Genomic DNA, 17,601 nt, shown 5'->3' with positions numbered 1-17,601 from the left:
CTCACCATAGTCCTAAAGGCAACAGGGCCACCCAATCATGGGCTGAAACCTTCAAAATTGCCAGACACTTTTATAAATTGACTATCTCAAGTACTTATGATAGTAATGTTAAACTAAGTGACACAATGTTATGGTTTGTGTCTAGATGTCCCCCCAAACCCTCATGTGGTCATAAGATTTTTGGAGGTGGATGAATCTAGAGTGTGATTGATTCATAGAACAATGCTGGGATTGAGGATGTTGGGATTAAGGGCGGGTGGTTTTTGGATCTGTCCACTAATTAGATTGGGACCACCCTAATCCTGGTAGACTGGATACAGCATAAGGGACAGAAAGATGCTTGTCTCCCCTTTGTTTGTTGATTTTGCTATCTTCCACCATCATGAATGTTTGACCCTCTGCCATGTACCATACTGTTTTGGAGCCAGAGGATTATGGACTGAAACTTCTACAAACTGTAAGCTAAATAAACCTTCCCTCTTTTAATTTTGGGTGCTGGTTTTTGTCTTAGCAAGGAGAGAGAAGTAACTGAGACACACACACAGGAATTACTCAACACACTGTAGGAAAATGGGATGCAGGCTTGATCCTGGAGCAAAGAGGATCTCCAAATGCAAACCCTGAAAGCGCTTAGTGGTGAGGAGTGTGTGGAGTGTGGAATATTCAGAGTATAGAATGTAGCATACAAGCAGGAAGGATTCTGGCACAGTGGGAAGGTTCACCGCACCTCAAGAACCAACCTTAGTACAAACTATGCACATTCCATGTGAGGTTTGTTTGGCTTAGCTCTGCACTAGCACTGACATAAGGTAATAAGAGATGTTTGACTTTGTCCTGTGTCTCCTGGGACCCTGTCTAAAGCCCATTTTCTAAGATCCAGAGTGCTCACTCACACAAAACCAACCGGCCTCCCCAGCATTGTATTGTGTCCCTGCCTGAAGCCGCAGGTGAAGCTCAGTTACAGGCTTGGACCTGGCACCTGGCTGAGTGACGAGGCTTCCAGTGTGGGTGACCTGACACAAGCCTGCAGTGTCAGGTGCATCTGATTACTCATCTCACTCTCATCACACAGGAGAGGTGCCTGGTTCTCTAAGTGTCTCTTTAAATGAAAACTAAATGTTCCTTCCTGAGCCCCAATTCCCTGTCTTGCAGTGATTCCTTCGGAAGATAACAATGAGAATGAATTATCACTTGTATAAAAAATAGGAAGCTGCTGGGTTTGAAAAATGACAAAGCAACAGCCAGACCTTTTTACTGACTCTAGTGAGCGTGGGGTGGAACTATCACTGAGGAATAATGGAGTGCTGATCTGTGCACTCACAGCCATATTGGAGTTCAGCTCACACATCAGAGGAGAGGAGCTGAGTGACTCTCCCTGCAGATGCTTTCTTGGCCAATAGTCTCCACCCCAGAATTGCTAAAGCCCCAAAACAGCCCTCTGTCAGGACCTGTGCAGGTAGGGGTTACACTATGGCCTCAGGAGACCACCTCAGTCTACACCAAGGGGAAGGAAAGTATGCTGCAGGTACTGCTATGGGTAAAGATGGACAAGCAGAGCCGGGAATATAGCTCAGTGGCACAGCGTCTGGCTGGCAAGTGCAAGGTCCTGAGTTCAATTCTGGGTATCCACCAACCTTAAAAAAAGATGGAAAAGCAAAGCAGTGAAAGAGGGTCCAGGCCAGAGGAGCAAGTAGGACTCTGAAGAGTTTTCATGCTGGAGCTTAGCTGTGCCTGTGAGGGGGCTTGACGATTGTTTCTTCCTTGGGCCCACTGAGCCAGGGAAGTGGTAAAATGCAGATAAAATGAAGACTGAGGAATATTGACAACAATCCACCTGTTCAGTGATTCATTTTCAGAGTTCTTTCATATTCTTCATCTGACTGGAAAAAATGATCAATTTATCAACTGCGAACTGGCTTAAGGGATTTTCCACAGAACTTAGAAAATGCAAGTGATTTGCAGTATGTGATGCTGGATAAATATTTAATTTGGAGGGTTTTGACTATCATTACATCTTAATGGTTTTTTCCCACAAAGATTGGATCGCAAATGGGCTGATAAAAAAGGGGCTGGAGCATGAAGCACCAGAGCAGAGGTATGGACCATGGCTGAGCCCCTAGTCTGTCTTTACTCCAAAATATTAAATATACTGAGTAAGTCTGAAAGCACTTAATTTCCAGCCACTCACAAAGAAGACAGAGACACTCACAAGGTGCTATGTGTAGGCCGTGGTGGCTCTGCTTGGAGGTGATTTCACCTAACCTCTCCCTCCTATGGTAGGGAAGGCCTGTGGTGTACAGGGATTTCAGACATTCAATCTACTACATGACTTGAATGGTATGTAGATTCCAGACAGCAATGAGTGACCAGCCCATGTTGTCTGTTACTATTCAACAGTATTATCATACACTCAATATTTCAAAGAATACATACCACTGTCTCCGTGTCTGTCGGTTAGCAACTCAAGCAGAATGCAGCTGGGCAGTCTGTAGGTCTGAATCAAAGTATCAGCCAAGGCAGGAGTCTCCGCTGGTGATTGACTGGGGAAAGATGATGTACCAGCTCACCTCCTTGTCAACAGCATGCATTTTTATATGGCTCAGAGACTGGGAACCTCATTTTCTTTCTGGCTGATGTCTAGAAGTTCCCCTGTGATTGTGGCTATGACCTCTCCACAAGGTAGCTCAGAGCATGGCAGCCAGTTTCTCTAAAACCAGCAAGGCATAGCACCTTTACATGGGGTGGATGTTCAGTCATAGAAGCATGTACTTCCCTTTCCTTTTCTGTATGTTACTGGTGAGGAGAAAGTCATGACCTGCCTGCATTCCAGGGGAACCACACAAAGGGTAGATACCAGAGTTGGGGAGAAGAGGATCAAGAGCTACCCTCGAGTGCAACCGCCATACCATCTTTTAAAGGAAGACAACATTTGCTTGCAATTGAGTCTAAAATTCAGTTTAACATCTGAAAGCTTTTTAGTTCAAGTTAGTAGTTCAACTGGTCCACAGATTTGGAGTAGTAAGTTGCTTTGCTGTGCTCCAGTTGCTCAATTTAAGCAGTGCATGTGTGTTCATTTCTAGTTGTCCAGATGATTGTCATTTATTCACGGTGCCCTGACAATCTTTTGGAACCTCTCTAGTGCTGTCTTGGAAAGGTGATTCTCTGCTTGGTGGTTTCTACCCACTAAAAAGCTGACAGCTAAAGAGGTCATGGTGGGGGCTCCTTCCCCCAACAGCTGACCTGAGCTCATTGGCTGCCATGCATCTGAAGCATGGACCTATGCTGATGGCATGAGGACCTGAGGAAAAAGCAGGACATAGTCACACCATATTCATATCCATATCCACACCCCGATATCCAGCCACCTCCAAAAAGCCCCACCTATGAGCACATGAAGCTTTTGTAGGGGTATATAGATATAAGCTGTAGCACTCTCCACTGAGAGTGCAGGCTTGTACAGAATTCCTTTTTGAGGAATACAGAGGTATGTTAGTGCACTGACATTTTGGGTATTTCACTGACTTACCTGCACGTCTTAAATTTTTTGTTGTTCTTTCCAAATGTCTGGGGAACAGTGCCCAAACTGTCCAGGACAGCCTCCATCACCCCTGTTTACAGGGAACAAGATCTTCCATATCCACCTTAGATCTGACCTTCTGAGGTTCTGTGCCTACAGAGACAAAACATGGCAGCTGTGGCTCAGTTTCCTTTCCAGCTTCCAATGTGTAGGTCTCTAATTTGCAAATCTCAGAAACAGAAGTTTTTTCCAGTCACACTTTAGCTCTGTAAGTTTCCATGCTCTTCAGAACCTGTTCTTGCAGCTGTGTGGAGTCTGCATATAAATGAATAGATGTCATCTTGTCAGGCTATCATCTTTCCCACCAGACTCTAATATATAATGGATATTCCAACCTGGCAGGCTTCCTGGGGATCTCCTACTGTGGACAGCCTTAATTCACCCTGTGCAAATGCTGACCCTCACTGTTTCCGGCAAGTGAGTCCCAGTCCTAAGTGCTCTCTATATCTGCCTTAGCCCACACACCTTTTACCACCTTCCTTATTATTTCCCATTTGTCCCAGTGGCTATAAAACCTTCTTATCTATATCTTGGAAATGACTCAACCATTGAAATATGTTCTCTGAGGACATAGGCAGTTGTTGTGGATGTCAGGGAGGTTGGTGGACAGATAGTAGGTAGATAGGTAGTTAAACAGACAGACAGACAGATGAACAGACAGAGAGATAACTGAAAGAGAATAAGACAGGCCATGACCCTGGTTCCTGAGGGCTGGTGCGCCATGCCTTTCCGTGACCTCCAAAGATTAACAATACTACTGACTGACTCTTGCTACTCAGCAGAAAGAAGTATTTAGGCAATGGCTGGCTGTGATGGGAAGATTTCATAGAGAAGATGAGAGCCCTAGGGTACCTGTGACATATTTCCATGGAAAATTTCCACACACCCAACTTTGGATTTATATCTGAAGTGCTTCTCTGGCTTGTGAGAAGGTGTGAGCCTCATACTGACATCCTTTCTGATGTTGAGAATGAACAAGACTGAGTTTTTTTTTATTGAGGCAGTTGCCCAGTTTTTGGCCACAATGGCACATATAAAGCTCAGTATTGAGAAACTTTACCAAGCAGATGGGTATGCAGTGAAAGAACTGCTGAAGATCACATCTGTCCTATATAGTGCTATGAAGACCAAAGAGATGGAAAGGAGGAGAGGAAGATATCAGCAAGTGCAAGTTTGATCTTCGCTCCAAGATTGCAGATTTGAAAGCAGCCAGGCAGCTTGCTTCTGAAATCACCTCCAAAGGAACATTTCTGTGTGACTTGCTGGGAAAAGAGGTTGAGTTAAGGGAACTGAGAACAGAAGTGGTTGCCAGACCTCTGGAAATAAATGAGACTGAAAGAGTGATGAGAACTGCAGCAAAAGAGATTTTGTCACAGGGTCAAAGGACCAAAGACCTGCTCAATAATGTGGTCTCTGATGATGCTAACTTAGAAGCCAAAATTGAAAAGTGAAAACTAGAACTGGGAAGAAATCAGAAGTGACTCCAGGTTCTGCAGAGCATCAGGCCAGCCTTTACGGATGAGCATGACAATTCTGAAGAGGAATTGGAACAACAGTGTGACATTTATCCAGACAAGTTTCAAAATTTGGCTTACTTGGATCAACTTGAGGACCATCACAGGATGGAGCAAGAGGGGTTTGAAGAAACTGAAAATACTCTCAACCTGATACAGAACAAACTAAAGGAAGAGGAAAAGCAATGGCATAAGAGTGAAAGTAATGATGAGCTGGAGATAGACATCCAGAAGAATGATGAATCTGATGGTGAGTTGGAGGAGAGACAGCTCTCCAAGCCATGGTCAGCTATGGAAGTGCTAATACAAGGAAGACATAGCAAGCACACTGTGGGCACAATGCAAGGTGGAGACTCTGATGACAATGAAAATTCAGAGGACACTGAAACTGATCTGGAAGATGATGAAGATGATGATGATGGTTTGAAAGATGAGAGCATTGCTCTCTTGCCAGCTAAGCCCAACTAAAGGGTCCAGAAACCTGAGCCTCTAGATGAAAGTGATTTCCCATTTCTTACCAAGGGATGCAGGCAGCTTAAAAACCTCAGATTTGTAGGTAAACAGGAAATTAGAAGGCTTGGAAGGCAGACATGTACTTTGTTCAGTAAGCCAGTTGGACTGATTATTCCTGAAGCAGTGCTGCTTTCTGTTTTATTCCGTGTTTATACCACATTCCACGGACCTTAAATAAGAACCAAAGCAACACACACACACACACACACACACACACACACACACACACACACACACACCAGACAAAGAGAAAGGGAGAGACAGAAATATTTTTAAAATATTCTCTTTAATTCTGTGCATGTGAGAGGCACAGAGAAAATGCCTATCAATAGATTAAGATGGATGGTTCAGTGACAAAAAGAACCGTACTCAGAGAATCTTTTTAGGTATATTTTCTCAAAATTTCTCTCCCAACTTCTAAACATTGTGCTTTATTTTTCATAATTTTTCTTCCAATCTCACAAAAAGACAGATTACCCAAGTGACCTTTTAGTGTAGAGATGGAAATCAAAACCCAGAGAATATCAAGCCAGTAAGAAAAACAGACTACCTCAAGTGACTTTTTATAATTATGCTAAATATGTTTATTATTACAAATATTTTAAGATAATGTAATTCTACCTAAATGTGTGAACAGGTGGTTCATTCACTATATCCTAACCTATTATTGATCATTTTTCTAAAACTGATAAGATGCTGCCTGCATACTTGGAGTCTGGCCAGGTTTCCCTCATCATTGAAGTATTTGCACTTGCTGGCTTATATTGGCTGTACCAGGATCCTGTCCTTCCTCTTCTGGTTATGGCTCTGCCCTGACCAGTCCTTGAGTTCTCATGAGACTATGTGGAGTCAGGAGCAGACCATATCCAGCCAATAAGACAACCAGGCTCCCTGCCTTGGGAATCATGCCAGGGAGATGATTTATCATGAGCAAGTCCTGCCACCTGTCCCTTAGTCCCACCCTTGCTCTGCTCTTTGAAGAGCCATGGGTCAATCTACCCCTAATGCAGTGAACTACTATAATCTCTTCTAGGAATTTCCTTCTTTTCAAAGTGATTCAAGTAACAGTGCCATTATTTACTATCAAGGAAACTACACCATACCATCAGACATTCTCCACTATCTGGGATACTGAGAGTCAAGAGCAAAGGAGTTCCTGTTTAAATATGCTTTTGTCAAAGGTTAAAGAGTTAAAACCTTAGAGTAAAATAAGAGACACATATTCATAGGTCATGTCCCTTCACATTTGTAAATTATGAACTATAAACCTCATTTTACCACTTATGAGTAATTTTGAAGTTGATAGCATTTTAAAATTTTTGCACTACTTTGTGTAAGTAATTGCTACATTTATAAAATAAAATTACCAGTGGAATTGATTAAGAGAATTTAAGTGATTGCATGATTTAAAGAGCTAAGAGGTATATTTTGCATATGAGACAAAAATTGAATCTTACCATTTGCTTTTATAATAAAACATATTGAAATAATCACCATCCAATGTACTAAGGGCTACGGTGACCCCATTTCCACACTCAGCAATACCCAGTTTGGGAATGGCAATGCTTTGAGAGCTGCTGAGGATTATTAAGCTCTGTATGGGCTCCTGGGCCAAAGTCCCACACCATGCTCAGTTAGAGGAATATGAGATGCAGGGGTAGGGTCCCTAGGGGACAGGGGACACAGACTGAGCCTGCTTGCAAGGTCAGACTGGGCAGATTGCAAGGTTCCAGGGCTTTGAGTTGGGGTAGAGCTGCCACCCCCAGGGCTTGCATCTCCTGAGGGAGGAAGCATGGATCCCAGTGGTGAGGATTACACAGGTCAAATAGAAAAAGTCCCACACAATGCACATCTGCAGGAAGCTCTAATATTGGTAGAGTTTCAGGCCTGAGATTCCAGGGACACAGAAAAGCCAGGTAAGCGACATGGACAGATACATGGTCAGTCCAGCTGCAGTCACAGTTCCAGGGATGGACACAGGCACTGGTTGGAGATACAGAATGGTGATAGAAATGCTGTAGCTCTTTGTCCAGGGAGAGGACCCAGTCTAGAAGAAAGCAAGCCTAGAACAAGGTTAGAAAATATGTTCTGGGCTGGGAAACATGACAAGAGCTTATTTATCTACTGGAGGGCAGCCAAGAAAGCAGTCATTTTCCAAAAAGCCAGGCTTGTGCTGCTTCTGTTCTTCCTTGGGTCAGCTTTATCACTGGTGTCAGTGGGCTGAGAAGCAAGTAAGCTCTTTTGACCACCTCCTCCTTATGCCTTTGATAAGGGAGGAATTTCTGCCCCTGGCTTATGGGAGTGGCTGAATACAGATGAGATGGACAGCAGTGCACTCATCAATATTATCATGTCTAGGAAAGAAGACTATGAATGACACAGAGAGCTTTATGATGGAAGCTGCAAATTTTTAGCTAACAGAAGAAAGCAATTCAGTTATCAAAATTTGCCATTTTTCTTAGTCTAGGCTCAATGGCTTCATGCTGTGTGTAGTATTATGAATAAGATATGTTTGTGCATGGGACTGAGGATAACTTCTAGAGCCATAGAAGGAAAACAGGGACATCTTCAGGGTTAGAGGTGACACCCAGGGAGGCTCACTTTCCAGATGCACAAGAAAAGGATTCTCAGGCTGTGCAAACTCCATCTGAGATTCTGACAATCACAAGTTTTTGTTTCTGAAAAACTACAGCCTACAGACAATGGACAATTCTCACACTTCAGTGTGCCTAAACATGATAAACACACTATAAATAACAAAATCTTTCTCTGCACATCACAGATTTGGAAAGCAGTAAAGACAATCTTTAGAAGCAAGCAGTAGAAGAAATCAGGAAGCAGGAGAATGAGCTGGCAGTTACCTTGACAACCTCCAGCCAACCTGGAGAACTTGAGCAGAGTCATCAGATAAAATCAGGGGGCAGCTTGAGATGCAGCTAGATAGGAATAACCTCCTTCATGGATCAGAGACTGAAAGCAGGCACTCTCAGTGAAGGAATTAACTAGAAGGAAAAAGTTTGCATTTGGGAGGCTGAGTCAGGAAGATCACTTGAGTTCAAGGCCCGTCTAACTACTTAGGGACTTTAAGGGTAATCTAAAGAGCATAGAAAGACCCTGACTCAAAAAATAAAACAAAACAAAAATGAGAGACAGAGATAGAGAAATAGAGAGATAGAGAGATAAAGAGATAGAACAGAATAAAACTTACCTTTGTGGCTGGGGTGTGAGGAATCCCTTTAGAGAATCTGAGAATAGTACCTTACCCAAACATATGTTACTGGGCTGCATTTATGCAATATAGGAAGCCCAAAGGAATCTCGAGAATTTGAAAGTAGTCCCAGGTTAATGGCATCTGCAGGTACCTATCCTTAACAGAAATGACTCTTCTTCTCCAGGAAGGTGTCTCTCTTAGACCTCTGAGAACCCTCCTGGACAGAGGTGTAGCAGGTGTGAGCTCATAATAAACAACTGAATTAAATAAATAAAAATAACAAATGGCACAAGAATAAAAGAAGTAAAAATTCTCTAACAAATACAAAAGATAAAATAGTAGGATTTGCAGCTCTTGTACATATTAATAGTGTTAGTACTTATAAAACTTAATATGCTTCATATGTTTCATATGTTTGCAGTAATAAAATAGGAAGGAGGTATTGAATATTTGGGGGAATTTTCAGAAGTTAAGAATGATGAGGCACGTCCTTACCAACACTTGTTCTCTTTTGATTTTGTTTAAATAATAGTACCTTGCTTGTATTTCTTTAAAGGTCATTTTATTGAACACGCTTTCATGTGTCTTCTGGTCACTCATGTATCTTTTTGAGAAAAATAACTATTCATATATTTTATCAGTTTACTTCTTGGTTAATTAGTTAGATCACTTCTTCAGTATACTGTGGATACTCATCTCTTATCAGATGTGTGGTTTCCAAATACTTTCTCCTGACTCATGGGAGAAAAGGCTGCCTTTTCATGTCATTAATCATTTCTTTTGCTGTGCAGACATCTTTCAGTTTAGTACAGTTCCACTTGCTGATTTTCACTTTTGTTGTTTGTGGTTTCAGTGTCATATCTACACAATCATTGCCCATGGTAACTTCAAGATTTTCCCTGTTTCCTTCTAAGAGTTTTATACTTTCAAGTCTTACACTGTCTTTAGCTATAGATGGATCTGATTTTCCTATGTGATATAAAAAGAAAGGGTACAATTTTATCCTTTTGGATGTGGATAACTAGCTTATCCAACACTGTTTGTTGAAGAGACTATAATGCATTTTGATTTTATGGCACTTTTATAGAAAATGGTTAATCATGGTTTTCTTCTGGTCCTTCTTTCAGGTTTCATTGGTCCAGGTGTCTTCTTCATGCCAGGACCAGGTTGTTTTCATATCTATAGCTTTATAATTATATAGTTTCAGTTCAGGAAATAGGATACCTCCAGTTTTGTTTTGCTTTCTCAAGATTGCTTTGGCTATTTGAGGTCCTCAAGATTCCATAGGAATTTCATGGATTTTTTCTCCTATTTTTATGAATTGTGCCATTAGAATTTTGATAAGAATTGGGCTATGAACTGTTTGAAGAGTGGGGACACTTTGTTAAGTAACTGAATAGAACATGAAGTGTTCTAAAGTAAACTAAACATGAAAAACTTAGCAAATAAATGAATTAAAGTTTAAAGTAAGAACAATAGGAGAGTAATGGTAGTAAACTAGAAGACAAATCTAAAAAAACTACCCAGAATGTACTCAGGAGAGGGAGAAATGGAAAGTAAAGAAAGAGGGAAAGAGACACAGAGGCCAGAGTGAGAAGTTCTTATTCATATTCACTTAGAGATACAAGAGGAAGTAACGAAAAGAAGAAACCATACTTGGAGGCAAATAGCTAATTATTTTCTCAATCATTCAGAAAGCATGGGTATCAGAGGTATTTTAAGAGCAAAATAATAAAAAATAACCAGTGGCACAGCGCATGCTTGGCAAGCACAAGGTCGTGAGTTCAATTCCTGGTACCAGAAGAAAAAAAAATAGCACTAATGAAATCTTCATTAGATCAAAACTCAGTTAAATTACAACATATTAAGAAGTAAAAATTTTATAGAACAGCTGGAGAGAAATGATAAATGAAGGAACACCAGGCAGTTTGGTCAATGACAGTTTTCACAGTAGCAGCAAAGGGATTTTGAAGACACTGGAAGACATACAGTGTCTCCAAAGTGTAAGCGAAGAAGAGCTATGTATCAGTTCAAAAGGTGAAGACATAGCAAATTTTTTGTTTTAAGAATAACATTGAAATAACACTATTTTCAGAAGAATAAATCCAGCACAGTATATCATCCTCAGCCCTTACTGTATGGAATTTTAAGGGACATACAACTAGGGGAAAAACATGATTTCAGAGGAAAGTGAAATTCAGCCAGCACACTGTGCAACAAAAATGGTGAATGTGGCTAGATCTGAAAAAAATGGGCCCACACAACATTATCAGACATGCCTGACATTTGGTGGTCAGATTGTTAAAACTAGGGTATTGTAGTAATGTATAAACTGGGAGGTATGAGTGAGTTGAGGAGTTTTAAGGACTCTGAAGTTTAGTCAGAGGACAAAACATTGCTTAGTGTTAATCTTTGTTTAGCATCGTTAAAATTTGCAGGACAACTATGGAAAACAGCAAGGTTGTACTGGTGAGGTAGTGGGGTAAGGTGTAGAGGGTGGCAGAAACTTAAGACAGGCTCTGGCAGAGGTGGATGTCTGCCAGCCAGAGCTCTATAGGGCTTAGAGGGATCCATGGTCTGTGTTCAGAAGGCCAACCCTTGGCGTGCACAGAATCTTCTAGGTGGGAACATGCGTATTCCGACCAAACTCACTTTGGGCATCTCTCACTGTGCTATTTTTCTCTCAAGAATATAACTGGATTTTCTTCTCTAATATAACAGTAATGGTTTTATGTAATTCTGTAACACACTATTAATCCCTAAGCTCTAACATCAGAACCTCTCTTCTCACCCCCAAATGTATCCAACTGAATCCTCTGTTGTAGTTCTGCATTGGTTATTAACGTTACACAGAATTGAATATGTTTTATAGTCTACAAGTTTGCTAACTTCAAGGACAAAATCTTCCTTGTCTTTTCTATTAGAATTGCCAGCAGTAAGTAAATAAAGAAAGTTAGATATAATAGTAATAACCTTTCAGATCACCAACAGTGACTCTAGAAATGTGTGTGTGTGTGTGTGTGTGTGTGTGTGTGTGTGTGTGTGTGTGTGTTATTCATTTAATTGGAACTAGTCTTCTTCCATGTTTTGTGCCCTGTAATGTTGTATCAAACCCTCCGGATGACATTCTGCAGAAACTGAACCTTTTTTTGTATTTAACCGAGAGCTAATCATCTTTATTTTCAAAATTAATTTTCTCCCTAGAAGTGGTATTTATTCCTTCACATAGCAAGCTGTCAATACAAGTGATTTGGAAACTGGAGAATTCAATGTATCTTAGGCTGGACAGGGGAGAGAAAGGGAATAATGCAAATATAGAGTGATTGGTATGTGTGAATTATAAGCCATATTGAGGCTGAGAGGAAAGGTGGATGAATTTCTGAGAAATGTTTCCACTGGTCAGAAATGACACTTTTATCTTTGGCTGGTGAGATACTGTCTGTTGGGAGTTCATGTATTTGAGAACACATTCTTCTCAATTGAACAGGGATAACACTGGCAATACCTTAGAGGGTCATTATTGAACTTAAATAAGGTAATGTGAATACAAAAATGGGCATATTTCAATGATAAGTATCTTGTGATACTTATAAAGCAATTCATTTTAGCGTATTTAACATAATTTTTTAAAATTCAAACTGGAGTTAATTCAGTCTTATTATAATCACTTCTGCTATCACACCATCATTGAAGTATCTGGCTTCTTTGCAGCTAAAACATCCGCCATGAGGCTGCCACCCAGTTCTGCAAGGAAGGAACCACCTTCACACATGTTGAGCAGTTGTTTATAACTGCAACCACCAGATAACTCAACAAAAGTCATGTGCAGAGCCACCTACACTCAGGAGAAGTAAGGAGACATTAGAAGATGACAAGGGACAGAGGCTAGGGCTGAAGGCTCCTAGGACAGAGGGTCAGCAGGAGGCTGAAGGAGCCAGCTCCTCCTAGAGCAGGGTGCTGATATGGAGGGTCCATGTCCCACAGGGACCCTAATGTGTAGCAGAGCCCTGCAGTACCTATCACTACTGGCCAGAGAACTAAGAGGGAAATTCAGCCAGAAGAAATAGGTCTGGCCAAAAATGAAAATGGATAGCATCCTAGAATTCTTAGGATGATGACAGTCTGCCATGGCTACCTCTGCTATTGGTGGGTCCGTAATCAGGGTCTCTGTATTTATGTGTAATCTTTTCTCCATAACTTTGCAAAGGAGGTGCTTTGTGAATGATCCAATGTCAAATGGCAGTATGAGTGAAAAGCCTCCAGTACCCAAGGCAGCCAGGCTGGCTGAGGGGTGAGATGCAAAAGAGTCACAGATGTACAAACAAGCCTACAGAATACGTGTGCTGAAGATCCCAGTCCTGACACCTGCAGGACCTGAGGCTGAAGAGTCCAGCTTACCTGTTGGGAGTTCACACTCTGTAGTCCTGTGGCAGGGCAGGGGCTGAAGAGCCCAGCTTACCTGTTGGGAGTTCACACTCTGCAGTCCTGAGGCAGGGCAGGGGCTGAGCTGGACCCACTAAGGAGGAATGCAGTCCTATCGCCAGAGACTCCTGGGCCAGATACTTCTCCCCCAGACTCACTGTATCCCCTCCACCCACTTTATACTGTGGTTGCCGGGCCCTTCCCAAGTATTGCCCCCAAATCATGGTTGCTTTCTTGACTTTTGGACATCATAAATGTATCCTGCCCTAATCTGGAGCCTGTGCTTTCCTGAGCACTGTGTGCACTTTTAGGGAAGCTGAAGACAGCCAGTGGGCAGAGAACCCAGAGGGAGAGGGGATGCAGGAGCTCACTCCTCTCCAGGAACCTGATCATGAGGAGTGAAGCCCAGGACAGAGTTCCTTTCCCAGGGCAGCACAGGTGTTGAGGAGGAGAAGCTGCATGCTGTCAGAGAAGTCATCCAGGACCCAGAAGCAAGGGCAAGGTGGGCTGGACCATGAAGTCATGGTCCAGAGACAGATACCAAAGGGGAGTTCAGCACAGGGACAGGTTACTGAAGGCAGCATTGGCCTCTGCTCCTGTCTCATCCATGGCCCATGTGCACTAAACACCCTGATGGTGTAGACCTAACTTAAACCCCAATGTTATCTGCTTCCTTGGCATCTGAACCTTGAAGGGTTCCAGTGGCCGGACCATGAACTTCTTTCACACTCTGCTAAGCAGCCCTGTCACCAAATAGACCAAATTTCTTCCTGCTGGACCCTGAGTAGTGGGTTCCTCTCTATGGGATCACTCAAATCAGTGCTTGGCCTCCCCCAGTAGGAACAGGTGTCCTCCCTCTTGTGTGCACCTCCACATCCCCTGGCAGTTCCTCCCTCAAGCTTCTTACTCAATGCAAAGAAAGCAGAGCAAATCAAACCAAACTAAACCAAACTGAACCAAATAAAAAAAACTTATAGTGACAAGCAGAGCCCTTCCTAACTCCTTCATGCCCAGGAGTCAGGCAAAGGGCAGAAGTTCTCCACAGCCAGGTTTTCTTTGCTCCCTGTTGGTTCTGCCATTTACTTTTCCTGTAGAGTCACTGACTGTAACACCAGATGGAGGTAGCCATTGGTACCCCTTCCCAAAGGTGAAATGGCACAGTGGTTATGGCTGTGAATTCTTAGACCAGCTGGCCTGGGTTCAAATCCCAGCTCTGATACTTACTAGCTGTGTCACCAAAAGAAAGTGAATTAATCTTTATGTATTTTCTGGAGTTTCTTCAGCCTTCTAGATGGTAGGACTCACCCAGGAGCTGACAGGCCCCTTGAAGCCCTTTGCAAAACCCTGTGCTTTGACTGTCATGGCAGGTAGCACTCACAAGATGAACCTTGGTCAACAGAGAGAGGATGGAGAGGAGGAAGCCGAGAAACAAACAAAGCCCAGTGTGTTCTGTCAGCTGGGGCCAGCTTGGTCAAGACCACTTTTCATTTGCTTTTCTCTTTTTGCTTCTTTTCTTTGACCTCATACTTACTCTCCTGGAACTATACCCTTTTACTCTATCCAGGCCACCATTACAAAATACCACAGATTAGTGGCTTAAATGATGGACATCTATTTTCTCATGGAAGTCTGAGAAAATGTGGAGGCTCTGGTGAGGACTGAGTGGCATTCCAGCTTGCGGATGCAGCTGTGTTTTCTCTGCACCCGCCAGGGGCCGTTTCTCTGTTCACGCCCCCCGTTGGGGCAGAGGCGCCCTTCTTATCCTTCTATAAGGCCACCAGTCTTGGATTTCGACCTTGCCCTTGTGACCTCATGTAAAAGACACAGCTCCAAAACACAGCCACTGTGGAATAGGATTTTCACACATGAATCATGAATTTTGGGGATTGGAGTGCACAATTCAGTCCCAGCAATGATACTTACCTTTTGTTAGAACGTATAATATTTTTAGTGATATTTATGGTGGGTTATTTTTATAACATAAGTGCCTGTGAATCTAGCAACTGAAAGGAAACTTGGGATCTACTTCTACATTTTATGAGCCACGCTCTTTGCTCCTCCTCTCTCTGTCTCAAAGTAAATTTCATCCTCAATCCAAGTTCATCAATCTTTTGTTTTCCAATTTATATATTCTTTCTACCATTATATGCTTTATTTGTGTTATTTTAAATTTACTTATTTATTTACTTTTCAGTACTGGGGTTTAAACTCTAGACTTTCCTACTGAGTTACATTCCTAGCTCTTTTTCATTTTTTACTTTGTTACGAGATTTTTGAGTTGCTAAGTTACATAGGCTAGGTTTAAACTTGCCATCTTCCCATCTCACTCTCTCAGAGTGCTGGGATTAAAGGTATGCATCAACATAGCTACCTACAAACTTAATATATTCTTGCGTACAACTCTGTGGACCACAGTTGTTCACTTAATATAATATTGCTAATCATAAGCCATACTGGGTGTGTCACTTCATGTATTTAACTTGATTGCTATAAAATATAGACACTGTGTCTAAAACATATAGACACAAAAATTCATTGGTCCGTTCTACTACTGGCTCTCAATTGGCTTATTTCCAGGTTTTGGTTATTGCCAACCGTGCTGCTGAGGACTAATTTGTGCTTCTGATTATTCAAATGCAAGAATTCCCTTGGGGTATTTATCTAGGAGTAGAATGTTTGTGGAGTGGAACATATGAATGTTTGACTTCAGGAGCTGATATCAAGCTGTTTTTCTAAGTGATTATACTAATTATTACCCATACCAGCAATGGGTAAGAAATCCTGTGGTTACACTTCCTCACTAGCACCCGGTATTCACACTTCTGGTGCTGAACGTTGTTTCATGCGTTCACCAAACAGAGAGGCTTTCTCACTGAAGGAGCATGAGGAAAGTTTTGCTGCAGGGCAGTGTTGCTTCTCTCTCCCCAAAGCAGCTCCCGTGTGCATCAGGAGGCACAAGAGTAGGCTGAGAATGGTGCAAACACACACAAAATGAATATCTGCAATAGAGTTTTTGGACAAAGCTTTGTGTTAGGGTCTTCCATTTAAAATTAAATAAAATAGCCCATATCTTTGAAGAATCACAATCTAGTTCAAATGCTCATTTGTGAGGTTTGAAGTTATTGGAAGGATTTAGTATAAATCTACAAGCATTTTATGAATGATCTGTGGAACTGTAGTGTAGATTCTGGTTCTTGCTTATCATTCTTTCTGAGATAGCAACCTCCATCTCGGTTTCTCTTCCCCAACAGCACCTGTTCTGCAAGGCTGCCAAAATAACCAGGTGAGCCCACTGATATCAAAGTGTTTCATAAGCCAGCTCCAACAGCAGTTATTTCTTTGACATCAGTTGGGACAGACTGATTTTTAGGCCATAGTAACATTTCATAAATATATCTGTGTTAGTCACTTTCCTCATTGTTGGGACAAAATATCTGACATAACTTAAAGGAGGAGAATTTTATTTTGGGCTCACAGTTCAGAAATTTTATTCCAGGGTCCCCAGCCTCTAAGACAGAAATGGCATGACAGGGAGGCATAGCAGAAGAAAAGCTGCTGACATTATGCTTGCCAGGAAGCAAAGAAAGAGAGAGTGAAGAGCTGGGAAGGGAATATACCCTTCCACATCACACCCCTAATGACTTGCCTACAACCAGGCCCCAACTCTTAACAAGAAGTCAGCTACAGTCCCCCATGATCACCTTCCAAACACATAAGGCTATGATGCTAATTTAGATCTAATCCATAACAACAGGTTTATATAAATAGAGTGAATGCAAGTCAGGTGAAGTTACTGTCATCTTGTCTGACTATTCACCATGAATTCAGGGAAAACAGATACATCCTGGAGTTGGGGCTGCAGGAAATGTCTCATTGCACCCATTCATCTCCTGACACAGCAAGCAAAGGATGCAGCTTCTTCTCAGCCTCCAAGGGAACTCAGCTCTTCTCCTTTAGAGCATAAATCCAATTTCCCTCCTTGTGGCTGGCAGCACAGAAAACATTCATAATGGACATAAATATCAAATTAATTTTGCTTTATTTATTTATAACAGAACTTTCAATTTAGATGTGTCACTTTGCAACTCTCTGCATGTTTCACTTCCAGCATATATAAAACATTCCATATTTTAGCCTTTCAAGGTCAATGGACATGTTACTTAACATCATAACATAATAGCATATTGATTGTTGTAAAGAAAACAATCTTTCTTAGAACAGATTCTTATTTCTTCTTGTATGGATGACCAAATGCATAGACTTGCCTGTTAGACTGGCAGAGAGTAGGTTCTGCAGGCTGTGGTAAACAAGTTTTTACTACATTTTTCCTAGCCAGTCACTTTAGTTCAAGAGGAGTGGTGGTG

At 41.9% G+C, this 17,601-nt stretch overlaps 1 pseudogene; it reads left to right on the top strand.

Moving 5' to 3' along the window:
• The first annotated feature begins 4,298 nt into the window (after positions 1–4,298).
• On the top strand, positions 4,299–5,778 carry LOC102013170 (annotated as a pseudogene).
• The last annotated feature ends 11,823 nt before the right edge of the window (positions 5,779–17,601 follow it).

The sequence above is a fragment of the Chinchilla lanigera genome, unplaced genomic scaffold (genome assembly GCF_000276665.1).
Source record: "Chinchilla lanigera isolate Chin_1 unplaced genomic scaffold, ChiLan1.0 scaffold00076, whole genome shotgun sequence".
Taxonomy (NCBI): domain Eukaryota; kingdom Metazoa; phylum Chordata; class Mammalia; order Rodentia; family Chinchillidae; genus Chinchilla; species Chinchilla lanigera.
Note: the sequence above shows the minus strand (reverse complement) of the source record. Positions and strands in the feature narration are given on the sequence as shown.